This window comes from Schistocerca cancellata, chromosome 7 (genome assembly GCF_023864275.1).
Source record: "Schistocerca cancellata isolate TAMUIC-IGC-003103 chromosome 7, iqSchCanc2.1, whole genome shotgun sequence".
NCBI lineage: Eukaryota > Metazoa > Arthropoda > Insecta > Orthoptera > Acrididae > Schistocerca > Schistocerca cancellata.
In genome coordinates this window covers 184,774,315-184,792,093 of record NC_064632.1, presented here as the reverse complement: position 1 = coordinate 184,792,093, position 17,779 = coordinate 184,774,315, and the positions used below count along the sequence as shown (strand labels likewise).

Genomic DNA, 17,779 nt, shown 5'->3' with positions numbered 1-17,779 from the left:
ATGCCTTGCAACGTGCTGCTCAGAAGAGATCTCCATCCCCTTTGTACTCTTATGGATTTATGGGCAGCTCTGCAGGATTCGTGGGTGTCAATTCCCCCCACCACTACTTCAGACATTAGTCGAGTTCATGCCACGTTGTGCTGCGGCACTTCTACGTGCTCACGGGAGTCCTACTCGATATTGGGCAGGTGTATCAGTTTTTTTGGCTCTTCAGTGTATAAACCTGCTTTCCATAAACAAAGAAAACTCACGGCGGAATTTACTTAAACTCTGCCAATGTGTAGAAACACGTGATGTGGCCTAAATACACTGTTCTGCAAAACGTATCTGCTAGATAGATAGTGGAACATAACATATTAACTACTCAGTGCAAATGAATCAAAGACCAGGAGCATGTTGCCATATGACTCCCAATCGTGCACAGAAATCCGGACGTCATACGGCGTGAGGTCACCGTGGCTATAGCGCCAAATGGGGCTTGCTCTGCAACACGAGGCAGTTGAAGAAACAGCAAAAGACAGTACGCGCAATCAGCAATCAGTTATTGTGCAGTGTGGTGGCGTTCTTCATTACAATACAGAGGGGTCCAAAAAAACGTACCTGCTGTTCAAAAGTCCATAACTGGCAAACTAATTGACGGAGTTGTCTCATCTTTGGTAGTGTAATAGTTCCGGCAATCGCCACGCGAGCGTTGTGTTGCGTTGTTTTGTTTTGTCAGATGACAGTCGCCAGATAGTGTTTTGTTCTTAGTTGCACCTAGTTATTCGAATAAACATGGCTGGCGCAAGGCTTACATTCGATGAAAGGAAGTCAGTTTTATAGTGGTATTTTAAGTACGAAAACATTAATGAGGTTCAACGGCAATGGTGAAATGAGTATCAAACAAAGCCACCGACACGTTCAACAATTCGTCGCATTCGAGACAAATTTGAAGCTGAAGGCTGTGTTAAAGATGTATTCAAACAACGATCTGGACGACCTGTAACAGTAACAAGTCCAGCTGACTTCCGTCGCGTGTTACAACAATTCACTCGCTCACCACAGAAGTCTGGTGTTCAGCGAGTTTTGAAGACAGCAAAGTGGAAGTGCTACATCCCACGATTGCTACACGCTATGAACGAGGACGACCCAGATCGTAGAATGGAGTACTGCGAGTAGTTTACTAACACGGTGCACAACGATGAAGAGTTTGCAGAGATGATTGTGTGGTCTGATGAGGCACAGTTCAAACTCAATGGTACAGTAAATCGCCACAATTACATCTACTGGGCCGCCGAAAATCCGAACGTCCATGTAGACAAAGCTGTGAATTTGTCAGGAGTAAATGTGTGGTGTGGGTTGTCTTACCGGGACTTGATTGGGCCATTCTTCTTTGACGGCACAGCTACCGGTGAGGTGTACCTTCAGAAGCTTCAGACATCCATTTTGTCTCCCATCCGAGACTTTTATGGAGACGGAAGAGTTTACTTTCAACAAGATGGTGCCCCAGTCCACTACTAAAATCGTGTTAGGACGTATCTCGACAAAAATCTACCAGGAAAATGGATAGGCTGTAGAGGTGCTGTGGAGTATCCACCACGTTCACCAGACCTAACTCCTCTGGACTTTTACCTATGGGGAACACTAAAGGACGTCGTTTATCGACAAAAATCACGCGCATTGGATGAACTTCGAGACTCCATCGTACATTCATGTACAAATATCCAACTGGACACGTTGCAGTCAGTAGTTCGTGCTGCAGTTTGGCGTCATCGTTTGTGTGTGGATGTTAATGGTCACCATTTCGAACATCTAAGTTGGACTTTAAGCTACACTTTCACCAAAAATGAGACAACTCCGTCAATTAGCTTGCAAGTTATGGACTTTTAAACAGTGGCTACATTTTTTTGGACCCCTCTGTATAGCCCACGGACAACATGTGGAGGACTGCCCATAGAGAAGAATCCTCAGGAAACTGGACAGGTGTAGCCCAGGAATTTGGTATTGCTCACAGCATTGTTTCAAGTACATAGAGAACGTTTCGAACCACAGGCACTGCTGCCCGAAGGAGAGGATGTGGTCTGCCACGGTCAACTACAGCACCTGATGATCTAAACGTTGTGCAACAAGCAAGAAGAGACTCACATCAAACAGCAGGTGCAATTGTAAGCACATTTGACAGAATTGTAAGGCACTCTAACTCACGCTCCACAGTGGCACGGTGACTGAATGGGGGTGGTCTCTTTGCCCGATGGCCAGTACGTTGTGTTCCGTTGACACTCGCACATCGGCAGCATCGTTTGCAATAGTGCCAAGATCAACGAGGAGTGGGGTCGCATGCTCGTCTAGGGCGAGAGCAGACTCAGTCTGAGTAGTGATGCTGGACGTATCCTCACATGGCGAGAACTAGAAACATGTAATGCACCCAGGAAAACTGTCCAATATGTTTGTTTTGGTGATCGAGGTGTTCTGGTGTGGGGAGACATAATGCTAAGTGGGCACCATTGCAAACAATGCCACCGATGTGCGTACTGGTCGTCGGCCAGAGAGACCACCCCCACGCAGTCGCTGTGTCACTGTGGTACGTGAGATTCGACCATTACTTTTTTATGGATGACAGTGGGCGACCACCTCGAAGAGCGCAAATGGAGGAGCTCTTGGAACGAGAAGATATTCGACGCGTGGACTGACCTGCCTGTTGCCCCGACTTAAATCCTATCGAGCACGTGGGAGAAGCGTTGGGGAGACGTATTTCAGCACGCTCACATCAATCAGCGGCTACCCAGCAGTTGCCAACCTCGCTGGTGGTGGAACGGAACGCCCCAGTACAAGAATTCCTTATTAGTTGTGGTCAGTATTGGAGCACATTAGAGAGCATGCATTGCCATTCTTGGTGACGACATGTCATATTCAGAAACATATCCCGCCTTTTGCAAAGTCCAAGAGAATATAATAAATCGCAGTGAATCCAGTGTAATTGATGATGATGATGATGATGACGAAGTCTCGTACTCCGACGAGTGTAGGGGACGATGCAGAAGACCCGCGCCGCCGTACTAGGCAAGGTCCTAGTGGAGGTGGTTTGCCACTGCCTTCCTCCGACCGTAATGGGAATGAATGATGATGATGATAAAGACGACACAACAACAACCAGTCACCTCGAGGCAAGGTTCCCTGACCCCGCCGGGGATCGAACCCCGGACCCTGTGCTTGGGAAGCAAGAACGCTATCGCAGTGTAATTATTATCTTTGAATAAAAGATTCATTTCTTTTCGTCTCATTGCGTGTTTCTTTCATTTACCTCCTGCAAGGTAATGTACTGTAGCGGTTCTCTCTACATGTGGTCCAAGTTTCATTGAGTTATTTTACTTGTCAGTGACACATCATGCGAAAGTTACTTTCGTCCTTACATTTTGCACACCAGTGTATAATATGTGGCACAGTTGTGGACAAAGAGTTGGTTTGAAGTCCGCAAAAAGACTTGATTCTTTTTCAAATTAACTGCCAATACCAAATGTGATATTGACCGTAGTGTGAAACCAACTGGCTCTCCTTGGCCAGAAGGGAAGAAGAGTAGGAGTTAAAGTCCCGTCAACGTTTAGATCTTTAGGGACGGAGCACAAACTCACATTAAGAGTCATGACATATGTAGTAAACCATTTAGGAAACTACAAAGAACCGAAATCTGAATAGCTGGAGGAGGGTTTGTACTACCGCCTCTAGATTGCGAGTGCAGTCTCACACGTGGGTGGTAAAAAATATGGAAACACCACAAACACAAGACATTACCCTGCCTAACACGGTGTACAAAAACCGTTAGTGTTTAAAACAGTTTCCAGTCGCCTCGAATGTGTAAATACAGGTCATGTATGATTTTCAAGGGAATCTTACATCATTCTTCCTGCAAAATAGTGGCGAGTTCGGGTAACGATTACGGAGGTGGATATGGATGTCGCATCCTTCTCTTCAAAGTAGACCACAAAGGCTCAATAATAATTACATCTCTTGACTATGGTGGCCAGGACAATTCGTCCTCGTCCTCATAGAACAAGTCCTGGACGACGCAAGCTGTGTGAGCAGCGGCCCTGTCGTCTTGGAACACTGCATCACCATTGGGATGGACTTGGTCAGTCAAAATGGCCACACACTCCTTGACAGTAGTGCGACCTTGCAGCGTAAGCAATGGAATACCACGATGTGGTTGCACAAATCATCATCGAACTACCGTCCTGTTCCAGTCTTGTGACGTAAAGTCGGCCAGAAGTTGGGAACAATATGAAACAAAACTCGTCTGACCAAATTACGACCTTCCATTGCTCCACAGTCCAGGTTTTGCAGCAGCGGCACCACGTTGTCCTGTTATAGGCATTTTTGTCACTGATGAAGGCTTCGGAATGCCAGATTGCCTTGAAATTCCCTGCTTCTGTAGCTGCCTACAAGTTGTTTTGCCATTGGAAGGGTTCGGGAGTGCGACATTCGGTTCTGCAGTGACTTTTGCTGCAGTCGTCATCTTATTTTTCCTCACAATCCTCTTCAATGAGCTCCGTCACGACCGCTCAGCACACACTTTCGTCCACATTCTGAGGTGGCGATGTGAGTGGAATAACAAGATATCCGATATGAACAGGTAGCACACCAGTTGCGATAAAAGACAATTTTTAATGCAACTAGTGCGCTATTTCTCCACTTTTTCATTCTTCAAAAACAGTTGCTGAAACTGATGAACAAAAATTTAAATAACAAGATTGGTCGTTGCGGTGGACGGAGACGTGTGAGGGGAAATGCTGATGCAATCCGCGCTTGGCGCTAGCAACAGGAATTGCAACGTTTAACTTCACCACACAATTTTGACACTACAACTGCCAGGTTGCTGGGGTTTGCAGAAATGAAAACAAAGGGAACTCGACTTGAAGTGTTCCAGACAAATCTGACATGTGACGTAAGCGTGCAGTTACCATTGTCAGCAAAGTGGTTATCGCCAAGCGTAAACATACGTCGTTTTGCTTTCATAGGGGGATAAGAAGGCTGTTACCTTGTTGATGTACAGAATATCTAATAATAAATCAGTAGTTAAATATACAGCTCTAAACTGTGCAAGTGTATTTATCGTGTGCAGTCGATACTTTTATGACTGGTATGTCGATATTCTTTGCGTCTATATATTGACACGTCAGCACTATTTTTCGATATATCGAGGGCCGACAACATTGTTCTTCTTAAATATCGATAAATCGAATACCCAACATTTCAAAATATCACCAGTCCTGCTCCACGGACGCACCGCACTCTCGACTTTGAAGAGGACGTCCTCCATAAAATAGAAGAGAATCCGACGACGGTTAGTCCAAACATTGCCATTGCCTTAGGCTCCTGTAGAGCACACAGGACGGAGCTCTTTGTCTCCGCAGTTTTGTTCTCCACAGTGTCCGTATTATGAAGGGGAAGAACTTGAAAGCGATCGGATCTTCAACCTTATTTTACCTCTAAACAGTACATTTCTGGACGTGAGTACCTGAGCAAACTGTGTCTTCTAAGTCCCCTCTACAACCCCTAGAAGCTCGTAGTACGAACTGTGAACCACTGTGTACGAATTGGGCATTCGCAAAGCCGCAGGAAGACCTGCAGGAGACAATGCCCCCTATGAGGAATGTTACTTGGTTCTCAACATAAACGCACACATACTAACGCATATTACTCAAAAAATTATGCCCACTGCGAGCTGGAATGCCGCCGGATAACGTTGTGTGCACGTGCAACGGGACGGAAAATATATAAACGGAGCAGAGACCAATGGGAAATCTGTCTAGGGTCGATAAAGGCTCCAAATCGGGGAATCCCCTGAAGCAAGCGACGTTGACAGGGAACAGATTGTTGTGGTCCTGCGCCTGGGAACAAGCATCTCGGGAACGGCTAAGCGGCCCAAGTGGCCGTGCGGTTCGAATCCTGCCTCGGGCATGGATGTGTGTGATGTCCTTAGGTTAGTTAGGTTTAACTAGTTCTAAGTTCTAGGGGACTAATGACTTCAGCAGTAGAGTCCCATAGTGCTCAGAACCATTTGAACCATTTTTGAACGGCTAAGCTGCTTAGCCACTTCTTTAGTACTGCCGTGAGCATCTATGGGAAGCCAGAACTATGTACTTATATGTCCGAAAGAACAGACACCATATCCATATAAGTATACAGTTCCGGCAATACCGGCCATGATCTCCTCCTTCTGTGCGGATGCACACATATTCCCCGAACTCTTACGAGACTGAGTGTGTTGGGGTGGGACACTACAAATGTAGTGCGTGCACATACAAGGTGAGAATGTGGGTCTCGCGGAAGGCGTGCGCGAGATAGTCCCTGCAGTCGCACTATCCTCTGTGCCCTCGGTGGCTCAGATGGCTAGAGCGTCTGCCATGTAAGCAGGAGATCCCGGGTTCGAGTCCCAGTCGGGGCACACATTTTCACCCGTCCCCGTTGATATATATCAACGCTCGTCAGCTGGTGAAGGTATTAATATAATTGTAATATATGGGAAGTGGTCGAAGGACGATGAAACCACGAGTAGGCGGCATGGTGTTGGACATCCACACCTCCTCACTCATCGTGGAAGTCGGAGGCTTGCCCGATCTGCAAAGCAGGATAGGCGCCGATCTGTAGCAGATCGACGACAGTGCACAACGGTACGATGTTGCAGTTCCTGTGTGATTCTGATTACGATGCAAAGTTCCCTTGTACTTGAAAGTCACTCGCCCGGTATCAGCAGATAAATACGATATTGCAGTGCCTGTGTTATTGTGACGACATATGGAAGTTTGTGTCCGGCCGTGGGTCGTGCACGAATAGCCAAATGGTAAGGCGACTGCTCGCGATAAGGGGGAAATCCGGGTTCGAGTCCCGGTCCGGCACGAATTTTCATTTTCTTCATTCCATTCTACAGTTGATTGCTGTCCTTATTCGCAATTGTGAATTCATTTAGTGTACAATGCTGGTGTATGCACAAGTGTTTTGTAGCACACTGTTTAGATGGGACTCTGCAGTGGATGACACGTACGTGTTCCTGTGTTGACCCAACGACATCGTTAGTTGTGACTGCGGTGGGCATGTGGCCATCGACTTTGCACTCTGGATCAATGTGGACGTTGCACACCTGGACGATTGGACCACGTTTCTTGTTACACCATGTCGATGGTAATCTCCAAACACGCCGTCATCTAGGCGGAAAACTAATTGAAACGTGCACTGTGTTAAGAACTCGCACCGTTGGGGCAGTACTATGCTTGATGTCTTCGCTAACGTCGATGGTGCGCTGCAGTGAGATACCTGCCAAAGTCGTGGTACAGTGGCTTGAGAAGATTGATATTGAATTGACGTTGATGTGCCGGCCGGTGTGGCCGAGCGATTCTAGGAGCTTCAGTCTCGAACCGCGCGACCGCTACGGTCGCAGGTTCGAATCCTGCCTCGGGCATGGATGTGTGTGATATCCTTAGGTTAGTTAGGTTTAAGTAGTTCTAAGTTCTGGGAGGCTGATGACCTCAGCTGTTAAGTACCATAGTGCTCAGAGCCATTTGAACCATTTTTTTGACGTTGATGTCTTCTCCATCAGTTTAGCTTGATTTGAATCCATTGGGACGCACCTGGGACGCTACCGTGCGCCGCTTCCGCGCCCATAAATCGTGGGCCCACAGTTTAGGGGAACTGCGTGGGTTGTGCATAGCCGTGTGGTGCCACATATCTTCAGAAAGCTACCAACTACTTGTCGACCCCCTGCCACGTTTAATCGATACTGTAGTGCGTTCCAGATAATCAGAGATTCATTCTGACTAGCTAAGAGGGCTCATGTCGGTTGTGACAGTCACTTGAGATTACTTTGTAAAGCGTGTATTGCCGTTTTGATGTTTATTATTAAGATGAGGCGCTTTCAGTAGGTAAGGGAACTAGTTGGTTCGGAACTAATCCCAAAACATATGCATTGAAACTATGACAGATATGTTAATAAACGGTTCATGAAATCTTTGCTGGTCTTGCATCAACAAAATGTTGAAACTGAAAAAAAATGTTCTAAGAATGTAGCATATTGTAGAAGTGACTCGCAGGGCTCAAACTAACAGTCGGCGCGGATGCTGTGTTACGTAATTGCAAGAGATTGTGACGTAGTTTTTTCTGAATAGTGATCATATTGAGAACAAGATTAACAGTGAAATTAAGTATACCTTAAGTACAATTTGAGTTTGTACTACTGCTGTTATGAGTAATTTCGAACTGAAACCACTGGTGCAGACGTACTTTTGATGTAGCCTAATTTTATTAAATTTTAGGCCCATTTTTGCTTGTTATTTAGAACTATGTTTTAGTCATTACGACTTCATGGAAGTGTCGAGATGTAAGACTGTGTCTGGTAAAAATGCGAAATGGCATCCAATATTAGAAATATCGGTGTTTGAAAATTGTATGTCCCAGAGGTTCAAAGTGAAGACACAATTTTTTTTTTAATTGTTTACTTTTGGTCATTTTCTTCTTGTATTCGTTGCTTACTGTGATAATAAAAGCTAGTTTTGTGAAAATCTTTAAAATGATATTCCAGAGTAAAACCACCTCCTTAAAATAATTAATTGTTTATTTTTTTGCCAATTTCTTCTTGTGTTCGTTGCTAACTATGATAATAAAGGTCGGTTTTATGAAAAAATTTAAAATTAATATTTTGTTACATTCTTGGGACTCAAAGGGTAAAACAATCAATCTCTCAGCACTGCATACGCAAAAGGAAGGGGAAGAAGCCCCAGTAACTGGTACAATGGGAAGTATACTATGCTGTACACTTGGTAGTGATTCACAGGATATAGGTGCTGGAATCTCAAAATTGTAACATGAGCCCTGTCCCTCCCCCACTCCCTCAACTTATCTCAGATTCTGGTTTCACTTTTCGTTGGACACACTATTGATTAAATATTTGTTGCAATTTTTTTAGGAGACTGGAGTTGGCCAATCTATGAACTAGCTCTTCCTCCAGTCAGCTTAATTTTTACGGCGCTTCGTGTGACACAGCCCCAAGATGAGCTCGCAGATCACGATGAGTGCCTCTGTACGTGACACAATGTAAACTACTCCAGTCTATACAAGATACACCTTGAGATATATCATGTTTACTAATTAGTATTAAAGTGGAAATCGCACCACCAAACCACTCTGTGCTGAACATGTACTTCATCTGATGCCTTCGGATATGCCTTGGAGCAAAGCGAATGACTCCGACGAATGCCCTACTAGTAGATGCTGCTGATCCTCTAGCTTATGTTCGGTGTCAGTATTCGGTGTGAAATTTATTTGGAGCAAGAGCCAGCAACACAAAACACTGTCCAGTCACATTAATGTGACCACCTGTCAAAAGCCTGAATAACCATTTTTTTTAACACTTGCAGAGTCAGTGAGGTTCTGGACAGTACCAGCAGGGATGTGGACCTGTGCCAACTTCAATGCCTTGGCCAGCTGCGCTAGGTTTCTCAGTTGAGGATCTATGGCTGTGCTACCTCAGCTAAATTAACTGCCACAGTTTTCGTATCCCACACAGCCTGAATGAAAAGAGCTTGCCCCAGTTAGCGGGCGAAATAAATATTGATAGGCCATCGAGATCTCATGTTATTATTCTACCCAATATCAAACCGTGGGAAGGCAAGGACAACGACCCTACCTGCAAGGAGCCACTGATTTGATTGGATATTGCGAAAAAGTTGGCAGAAAAAGCGATACAAATAAAAGTTTTAGACACTAACACAAAGCGATATGTTCTGAAATTAGCACAGAACAATTTACTCTTAACCGAGGGCAGTCTCCACTAGCCACACTCACAGTCTACATATAGAAATAGCATTCACCTCATTACAAGTCTCAACCCCAGAAAGTTCAGGATTTAATGTCAAGTCTCAAGTTCTAGAAAATGGTGGTTTAACACACGGAACAAGGCAGCAAACGCTGATGTTGATGCAGAGAGGAAATCCAACATCAAAGGAAATATTGGCGTCGGTACACAGAATGAGCTGGTTAACATGATTTTGCGATCTCAGCACTTACCAGCAGCAGTTGTCGGCTTTATTTGGCTCGCAAACCAACACTTTGTTCACGAAAATAGGCGCGCATAAAATTCTTGTGTAAGCTCTATTAAAATGCATATTTCCTCTCTTGCTCATATGCTAGTTATGTTGTTCTGTATGTAGTATACATGAATAAAAACTTTAATATCTATGGACATCTAATAAGACAAAAATGGCATCTCCTTATATGAGTTCACAAAATCGAAGAAACTCACACCTGGCCAATAGTGCGCTTATCTATATCTACAACTACATGGCTGCTCTGCAAATCACCATTAAGTGCCCAGCAGAGGGTTCATCAAACAACTTCTACAATAATTCTCTATTACTCCATTCTCAAACAGCACGCAGGAAAAACGAACACCTGTATCTTTCTGTGTGAGCTCTGATTTCTGTTATTTTAATGTGATAATCGTTTCTCGCTGTGTCGGTCTGCATCAAAAGAATATTTTCGCGTTTGGAGGAGAGAGATGGTGATTGAAATTCCGTGAGAAAATCCCGCTGAACGGGAAAGGTCTTTCTTTTAATGACGTCCACCACTAATCCTGTGTAATGCCCTTGTGGCGGCAGCACCGTCCAACGCACGAAGGGCTGAACTGCGGCACTGCCGACACAAGTAGGGGCAGCTGTACCGTTACGCCGAATTTCGGCAACGGTGCGCGACCGCGTGGACCGAGCGAGACAAAAGGCCGCGTCACTGAATGTTCTGCTCCTGGCGCGACCGGAGGCGCCGTAACGTCCGCGAAGGAGCGAAAGACACTTCAACAGTACGGTGCACACTGCGGAACGGCGACTGCGTTTACGACCGTGCGTATGCATTTACGGCGGAGTCACGTTGACTCGACGCACGTGGTCCGCGGTGGGAGAACTCAGAGACGTGTGTCGCGTCGCGTCGACTACCTCGCACCGTCCGCCTGCTTTTGTCCCCGTGCGGTCCGGTGTGCCACGCACCGTTGCCGAAATTCGGCGTAACGGTGCAGCTGCCCCTATTTCTGTCGGCAGTGCCGTAGTTCAGCCCTTCGTGCGTTGGACGGTGCTGCCGCCACACCCTTCTTTGAAGTTTCTCGGTCTCCTGCATTAATTCTATCCGGCAAGGCTCCCACACCACGCAGCAGTATTCCAAAAGAGGACGGAAAAGTGTAGTGTACGCAGTCACTTTGGTAGATCTGTTGCATCTTCTAACGTAGTCTTGGGTTCGCCTTCCCCACAACATTTTTCGTGTGTTCTTTCCAATTCAAGTTGTTCGTAATTGTAATTCCTAGGTATTCAGTCGAATTTATGGCCTTTGGATTTCATTGATTTAGCATGTAACCAAAGTTTAACGGATTCTTCTTAGCACTCATGTGGATGACCTCACACTTTTTGTTATTTAACGTCAACTGTCAATTTTCGCACCATGCAGATATCTTTTCTAAATCGTTTTGCAATTTGTCTCGATCTTCTGATGAATACTAAACGATAAATGAGGGCATTATATGCAGACGGCTGCTCAGATTGTCGCCTAAATCGTTTATAAAGATAAGGAACAGCAGAGGTCCCATAACACTTCATTGAGGAATGACAGATGTTACTTCTGTTTTACTCGATGACTTCCTGTCATTTACTATAAACTGTGACCTCTCAATCACGAATTCACTCGCACAACTGAGACGATGCTCCTAGGTATGCAATTTGATTAGAAGTCGCTTGTGGGGAATGATGTTAAAAGCCTTATGGAAATCTGAAAATACAGAATCAACTTCACATCCCATCTCAACAGCACTCATTACTTCATACGAATAAAGCGCTTATCGTGTTTCACAAGAACGAGATTTTCTGAATCCGTGTTGACCGTTTGTCAACAAATCGTTTTCTTCGCGGTAATTCATAATGTTCGAACAGAATGTATGTTATAATATCCTCCTCCATATCGACGTTAATGATACGGGCCCGTACACAGGCGCCGACTCCATGGGGCCTGAGGGGGCCCGATCTCCCTCAAAAATTCGTTTCAGGGGGGCGGAGCGCCCCCCCCCCCAATAATTTAGGAAAATTATTAGTTATATTATGCTTTGTAAAATCACAAAATTATTTTTTTTATTTTCCTTGTTTAACGATAGTTATCTTTTAAAATACATTCAATAAAAAATGAAAACAAATAATTATTACGATAGTAAGCAGGTTAACTGAAAAAGAGTGGTATGGATCATGATAGTGTTACGGTGCTGCCGGCACATTTTGAATTTTTACCGGTGCCTGAATCTTCGGGTAAAGTCTGGCGCCGGCGAGCCAGCGCTGCGGCCGGGGTGACTGGAGCAGAAGCGCCTGGAACCCTCCACCTCGCGTCGCCTTTACGCTTCGTGACATTACGACGCCGCGGCTAAATAAAGCCCACCCTGCTGTAGCAGTCATTCAATGTGGATAGTTTCATTCAGTGCATGCTGCAAACATGTTAAGTGTTACGACTTTAGTGTATAGTGGGCTATTTTATATATTTTATTCGCTTATTTTAGTCTCTTAGTGTATTGTGAATGAAGTTTGCAAAGAATAAATTTGTTACCAAAAAGGCGCGCTTGGAAGTTGATGATACTGCAAGTCAACCTCCAACAATCATTATGTCGTCAATTGTTTCGTCGTCTTCAGGCGAAAACCGTTCACACACGAAACCTGGACAATCCGGTAAGGGAAGATCATTTCATAAGTCTTGGTTGATCAATTGTACATGGCTAGAATATGAAGCATCAACCGAAAAAGTTTTTTGCAAAACCTGCAAAGAGGCAGATGCTAAAAATCTATAACAATGTTCTTCAAAAAAAGGAGACGCATTTACTTCTGTAGGGTTTTCTAACTGTAAAATGGCTTTGGAAAAATTCCATCTTCATGAAAATATGTTTACGCATAAGGAAGGTGTTCTGAAACTAAATTCTATCACTAACCGAAGTGTGGCCTCCCAATTGAATGAACAGTCAGACAGTGATATGAAGGAAGGCCGTTAAGCTCTTCAGACAATTTTTACTACCGTGCAATTTCTATGCCGACAAGGACTAGCAATTAGAGGGCACGAAGATGTAAATGCAAATTTTTTCAATTGTTGGAACTCCAAAAGACTGACATACCTGAGTTTAAAGATTGGTTAGGGCTTTCGGGTTATAAGTAGACGTCCCACAATATTCAAAACGAAATCATTGATCTACTGGGAAAGTCTGCGTTGCGAAAGGTATTGGCTTCAGTCAAGAAGACTGAACATTTTTCTGTTATGGTTGACGAAACAAGTGATTCTTCAATTCACAAACAAGTGTCATTTTGTATTCGTACTGTCAATGATTCCTTATCATCAACGAAGACTTTATTGGCTTATACGAGACTCCCAGCACTGAATCGCAAACTCTGTTTAGTATTTTAAAAGACGTTTTTGTTCATGTTGATTTGTCAATGGATAACTTAAGAGGACAGTGCTATGATGGTGCCTCGAATATTAGAGGTAAGTTCAAAGGACGAAAAAAGTTAATTTTGGATATACAACCAAAAATACATTATTTGCACTGCACTCCTCACACTTTAGACTTGGCAGTTGTAGACAGTCTCCGCCATCTTAGGTCTGTGAGGGATATTATGGCTTTAGCCCAAGGACTTAATAAACACCATAAGGGAATCCAACAAAAGGATGGGACTTTTCAGAAGCACATGTTGTGAGAGCGCCAATGACCAAGCTGGTCTACGATCCCTTTGCCTGACTCAATGGACTATGCGAGCTTCTAGTATCTTAAGAATATTGAAAAACTTTGAAGAACTTCTAGAGTTTTTTGAAACATTTTCTGGAGGGGACAAAACAGTGGCAGGTTACAAACGTGCAGGATACCTTGAGTCAATGTTACAAATCAAGACTTATTTCTTTTTACATCTTTATTGCCATGCAATGAAACCAGTAGATGATGTCAATGAAAATTTCAACGCCCTCATCTAAGTGTTGCTGATCTGGAAAAAATATATGAGGGCTTGATCTGTATATTGAATGGAAGGCTTGATAGTTTTGAATACTTTTGGGAATTGTGCTTAAAAGAAAAACCTTCACGAAATGATGATCCTTCACTTCCTCGGAATCAAAGTATATCAAAGAAGTATGAAAACAATAAAGCCAGCTCACCGCACTCTTTCAGAACCCCAAAGGAATACTACAAAGCTATTTACATTGAAGTCTGTGAAACGGTGCAACCTTGCATTACTGAGCAGTTTGCTTCAACTGGACTCACACAGGCCATTGCAGTTGAGCAGGAGTGCTTGCTTTTAGTAAACAGAAGTGAAACAAATTTGGAAAAATCAACTGAGTTATTCAAAAATGATCTAGACATTGAGAGACTGCGCTTACAATTGAATATGTCAGCCAATGTCGCTAATAAAAAACAACTGGTTTTAAAAAAACTTGTGTAATGTAAGAAAGTACATTACACAAGAGCCTGTAGTTGGAGAAATGTTATGTTAAGCAGTGAAGTGCATTAAGCTTCTCCAAGCTGTTCCAATCATGACAGCAACAGCAGAACAGTCATTTAGAGTCCTTAGATGTCTGAAGTCATATCTCCGATCAACAATGGTATAGAAGCAATTGAACAACTTAGCTGTTCTTCATGCCCACCGAGATGTTTTAGATGAATTGGATATCCAACCAGTCATCAACGACTTCATATTCAGTAACCCAGTCAGACGGTCGACATTTACACCTTTCTAAGGACACTCTAGCCCAAATAATGGCATTTAGAGCAACATTAAAAATCTTTACAAAATAGAGAATTAAATACATACATAATGTGAAATTTTCAGTTTCGAAATATTAGTACTAGTTTAGTACTGTATTCCTATATTATTATAGTACTGTATTAGTTATTTTCAAATACTGAAGACCTAATTAAAACCTGCTATTTACATACTTTTTGACTGAAAGTATTAGGCATACTGTATTAACTTTATTAACTGTATTAAAGCATTAACTTTGAGATATTGTTTTTATTTAACGAACCCTGAGCCTTATTCAAAGTAAGCTTAAATTAGCTATTTCACTTATTAATCAAAGTGCTATTACTGTGCAACAGCAATATTTTATGTTTTATTCTTTTAATGATAGTTGAGGATTTATTTAAGTATAATTTCAGTCTTTTCAGAGCTATATATTCACTGCTCTGTAATGGTTTATAAGAATGATTATTACAGTAAATTAAATTAGCTTTTTATGAAAATACTGTGTGTGTTCATGTTTTGTTTCTTTTTTCAAAGCAAAAAAAATTGGTCAGGCTTGTCGAGTTTCCCAGAGTGTCAAGTTATCGAGGGTCCAGTTTTTGGGGTTCTAATGTTGATCATATGACTCTAGAATGCTTAAAAAACTTTAAAACTCACTATTTTTCGTGTAAAATTTAGAAAATATTGGTGTGACCCACACAACTTTCCAGTCTTTGGGTATGGATCTTTTGTCGAACGAGTGGTTGTATATGATTGTTAATTATGGAGCTATTGCATCAGCATACTCTGAAAGTAACCTAATTGGTATGCAGTCTGGAACAAAAGACTTGCTTTTGTTAAGTGATTTAACTTGTTTCACTGCTATCCTTCTATAAACCCAAAGAAAATTTATGAATACAAAAGATAACTCTCTGTTATCAACATTGCCAAACAGAGCGAAGGCCTTGGTCATCAATCTTGGCATCTAGTATTTAAAGCCGAAGGAATGAATAATAAATGGGATGCCTTTATAGATACATTATCTTATCATCTAAATAATACTATACCCATCAGAGAGATAAATATTAATAAGAGTAAGGCAAGACAGTCAAGACCTGTGGAATTTGATAAGTCTACCAAAGAACTGAAAGAAAAAATAGAAGAAATGTATATGATACAAAGAGAGACAAAAAAGTGAGTACAGGTATAAATACAAACAATGGCAAGTGCTAGTTTCGCAAGGAAGTCAAAAGATTGAAGGCTGAAAAGATTAGCTTGAAAATACAAAATTCAGATTGTATCTCCAAGACCTGCTGGTCAATAGTAAATGAAATAAGAGACAATAAAACAAAACTAAAAGGTAATATCAGCATGCAGATATCTAATAACAATATTGATGTCACCAGTCTTCAAGAGATCAGTAACATTTTTAATGACTATTTCATAGATATCATGGAATCTGACTTTTGTACCACAGATAAAGTACCTGTTGGAAGTCTTGCTGAGGACAATTCTGAAGCTAATCAACTCCATGAACTTGAAATCAAGGATATTTTTAGCTCATCAGAGAATGTAAGAACAAAAAATCCGCTGCCTGGCATGAAATTTCTCCATTTTTACTTAAACAGAGCGAAAAAAATCTAGCATATCCCTTGGTGCATCTAATAAATAGCGTCTTAAAAGGAGGAGTGTTCCCTGACATACTAAAATTAACCATTGTTAAACCTCTCTACAAAAAAGGTGATAAACAACTAGTAGAAAATTACAGACCACTTGCCTTAACTTCCATTTTTAGCAAGTTAATTGAAAAAATAATTCTGAAATACAGTATATGTTGGAGCATTATAATAAGCACAACATCCTGGGAGATTTTCAGCATGGTTTCAGAAGTGGTTGTAGCACCATGACTGCAACACTTCAATTTATGCTGAAAGCTCTTGACAAAATTGATGAAGACATGCAAGTAGCTGGAGTTTTCCTAGACCTATCAATGGCTTTTGATAGGGTTGATCATAAGGTACTTCTGTCAAAACTGGCCAGAGATGGCATAAGTGGAAAACTATTGCACCTCATCACATCATACTTAAAAAACAGAAGACAGTATACCTCAGTCCCACACAATAATGGAGAAACAATAAAAAGTTATTTATCAAGGATTAGGAATATTAAATTTGGTGTGCTTCAGAGATCAATAATTGGTCGCTTCCTTTTGATATGTTACATTAATGACTTCCCAAAGATAGTAAAAAATGATACCTTCATTACAATGTATGCAGATGACACTTCAGGCCTTTGTTGGGGAAATGATATTTTTAATCTCGGCATAGAGGTAAAAAAATTTATAGATGTTGCAAAGGAAACGTTTGAAAATGACAGTCTAAAAGTGAACTTACAAAAAAACAAATATAATCCCCTTCAATGTTGGTGATTTGCAAACTTATATTGATTCTCAAGATAGTAATATTTTAGGGAGAATATGCAGTGAGTGTAAATTCCTAGGTATATGCATAGACAGCAAACTACTATGGACACAACAAATTGACAATGTATGTGCAAGGCTATCATCTAGCCTATATGTTTTAAGAAGAATAGCTCCATACGTCAATACCCAAACAATGAGGATGATGTATTTTGGTTTAATACATCCATTTCTAGCATATGGTCTTGCATTGTGGGTCGGGGCTTCCAAAACTCATGTAGACCAAGTATTTAAACTCCAGAAAACAGCCTTGAGAATATTAGGCAAAAAAGATGCTAGAACATCATGTATGGGATTGTTTATAGAATTTAAAATTCTATCTACTCTATGTATATGTTTGAAACAATAGTATTAACTGTAGAAGATAAGAAATATACATGTCGTAATGCAGAAATTTGCGATCACAATACTAGACAAGTACAAAACTATCATATGATACACAGAAGACTGAAAAAACAGCAAACAGTTCATATATTAATGGAGCAAAATACTTCAGTTCACTGCCAAATGAACTAAAGGCAATAACTGGAGAGACATTCAAAAAACATCTAAAGTCGTGGCT

General features: G+C 42.1%; 1 protein-coding gene and 1 non-coding gene across 2 annotated transcripts in view; both read left to right on the top strand.

Annotated features, from left to right (window-relative positions):
* The window catches only part of LOC126091960 (uncharacterized), a 387,115-nt gene that overhangs the window by 331,380 nt on the left and 37,956 nt on the right, over nucleotides 1-17,779 (top strand). The window lies entirely within an intron of this gene.
* Trnat-ugu (transfer RNA threonine (anticodon UGU)) lies at nucleotides 6,347-6,421 on the top strand. Its single transcript has one exon. It is a non-coding gene; the product is annotated as a tRNA-Thr (tRNA).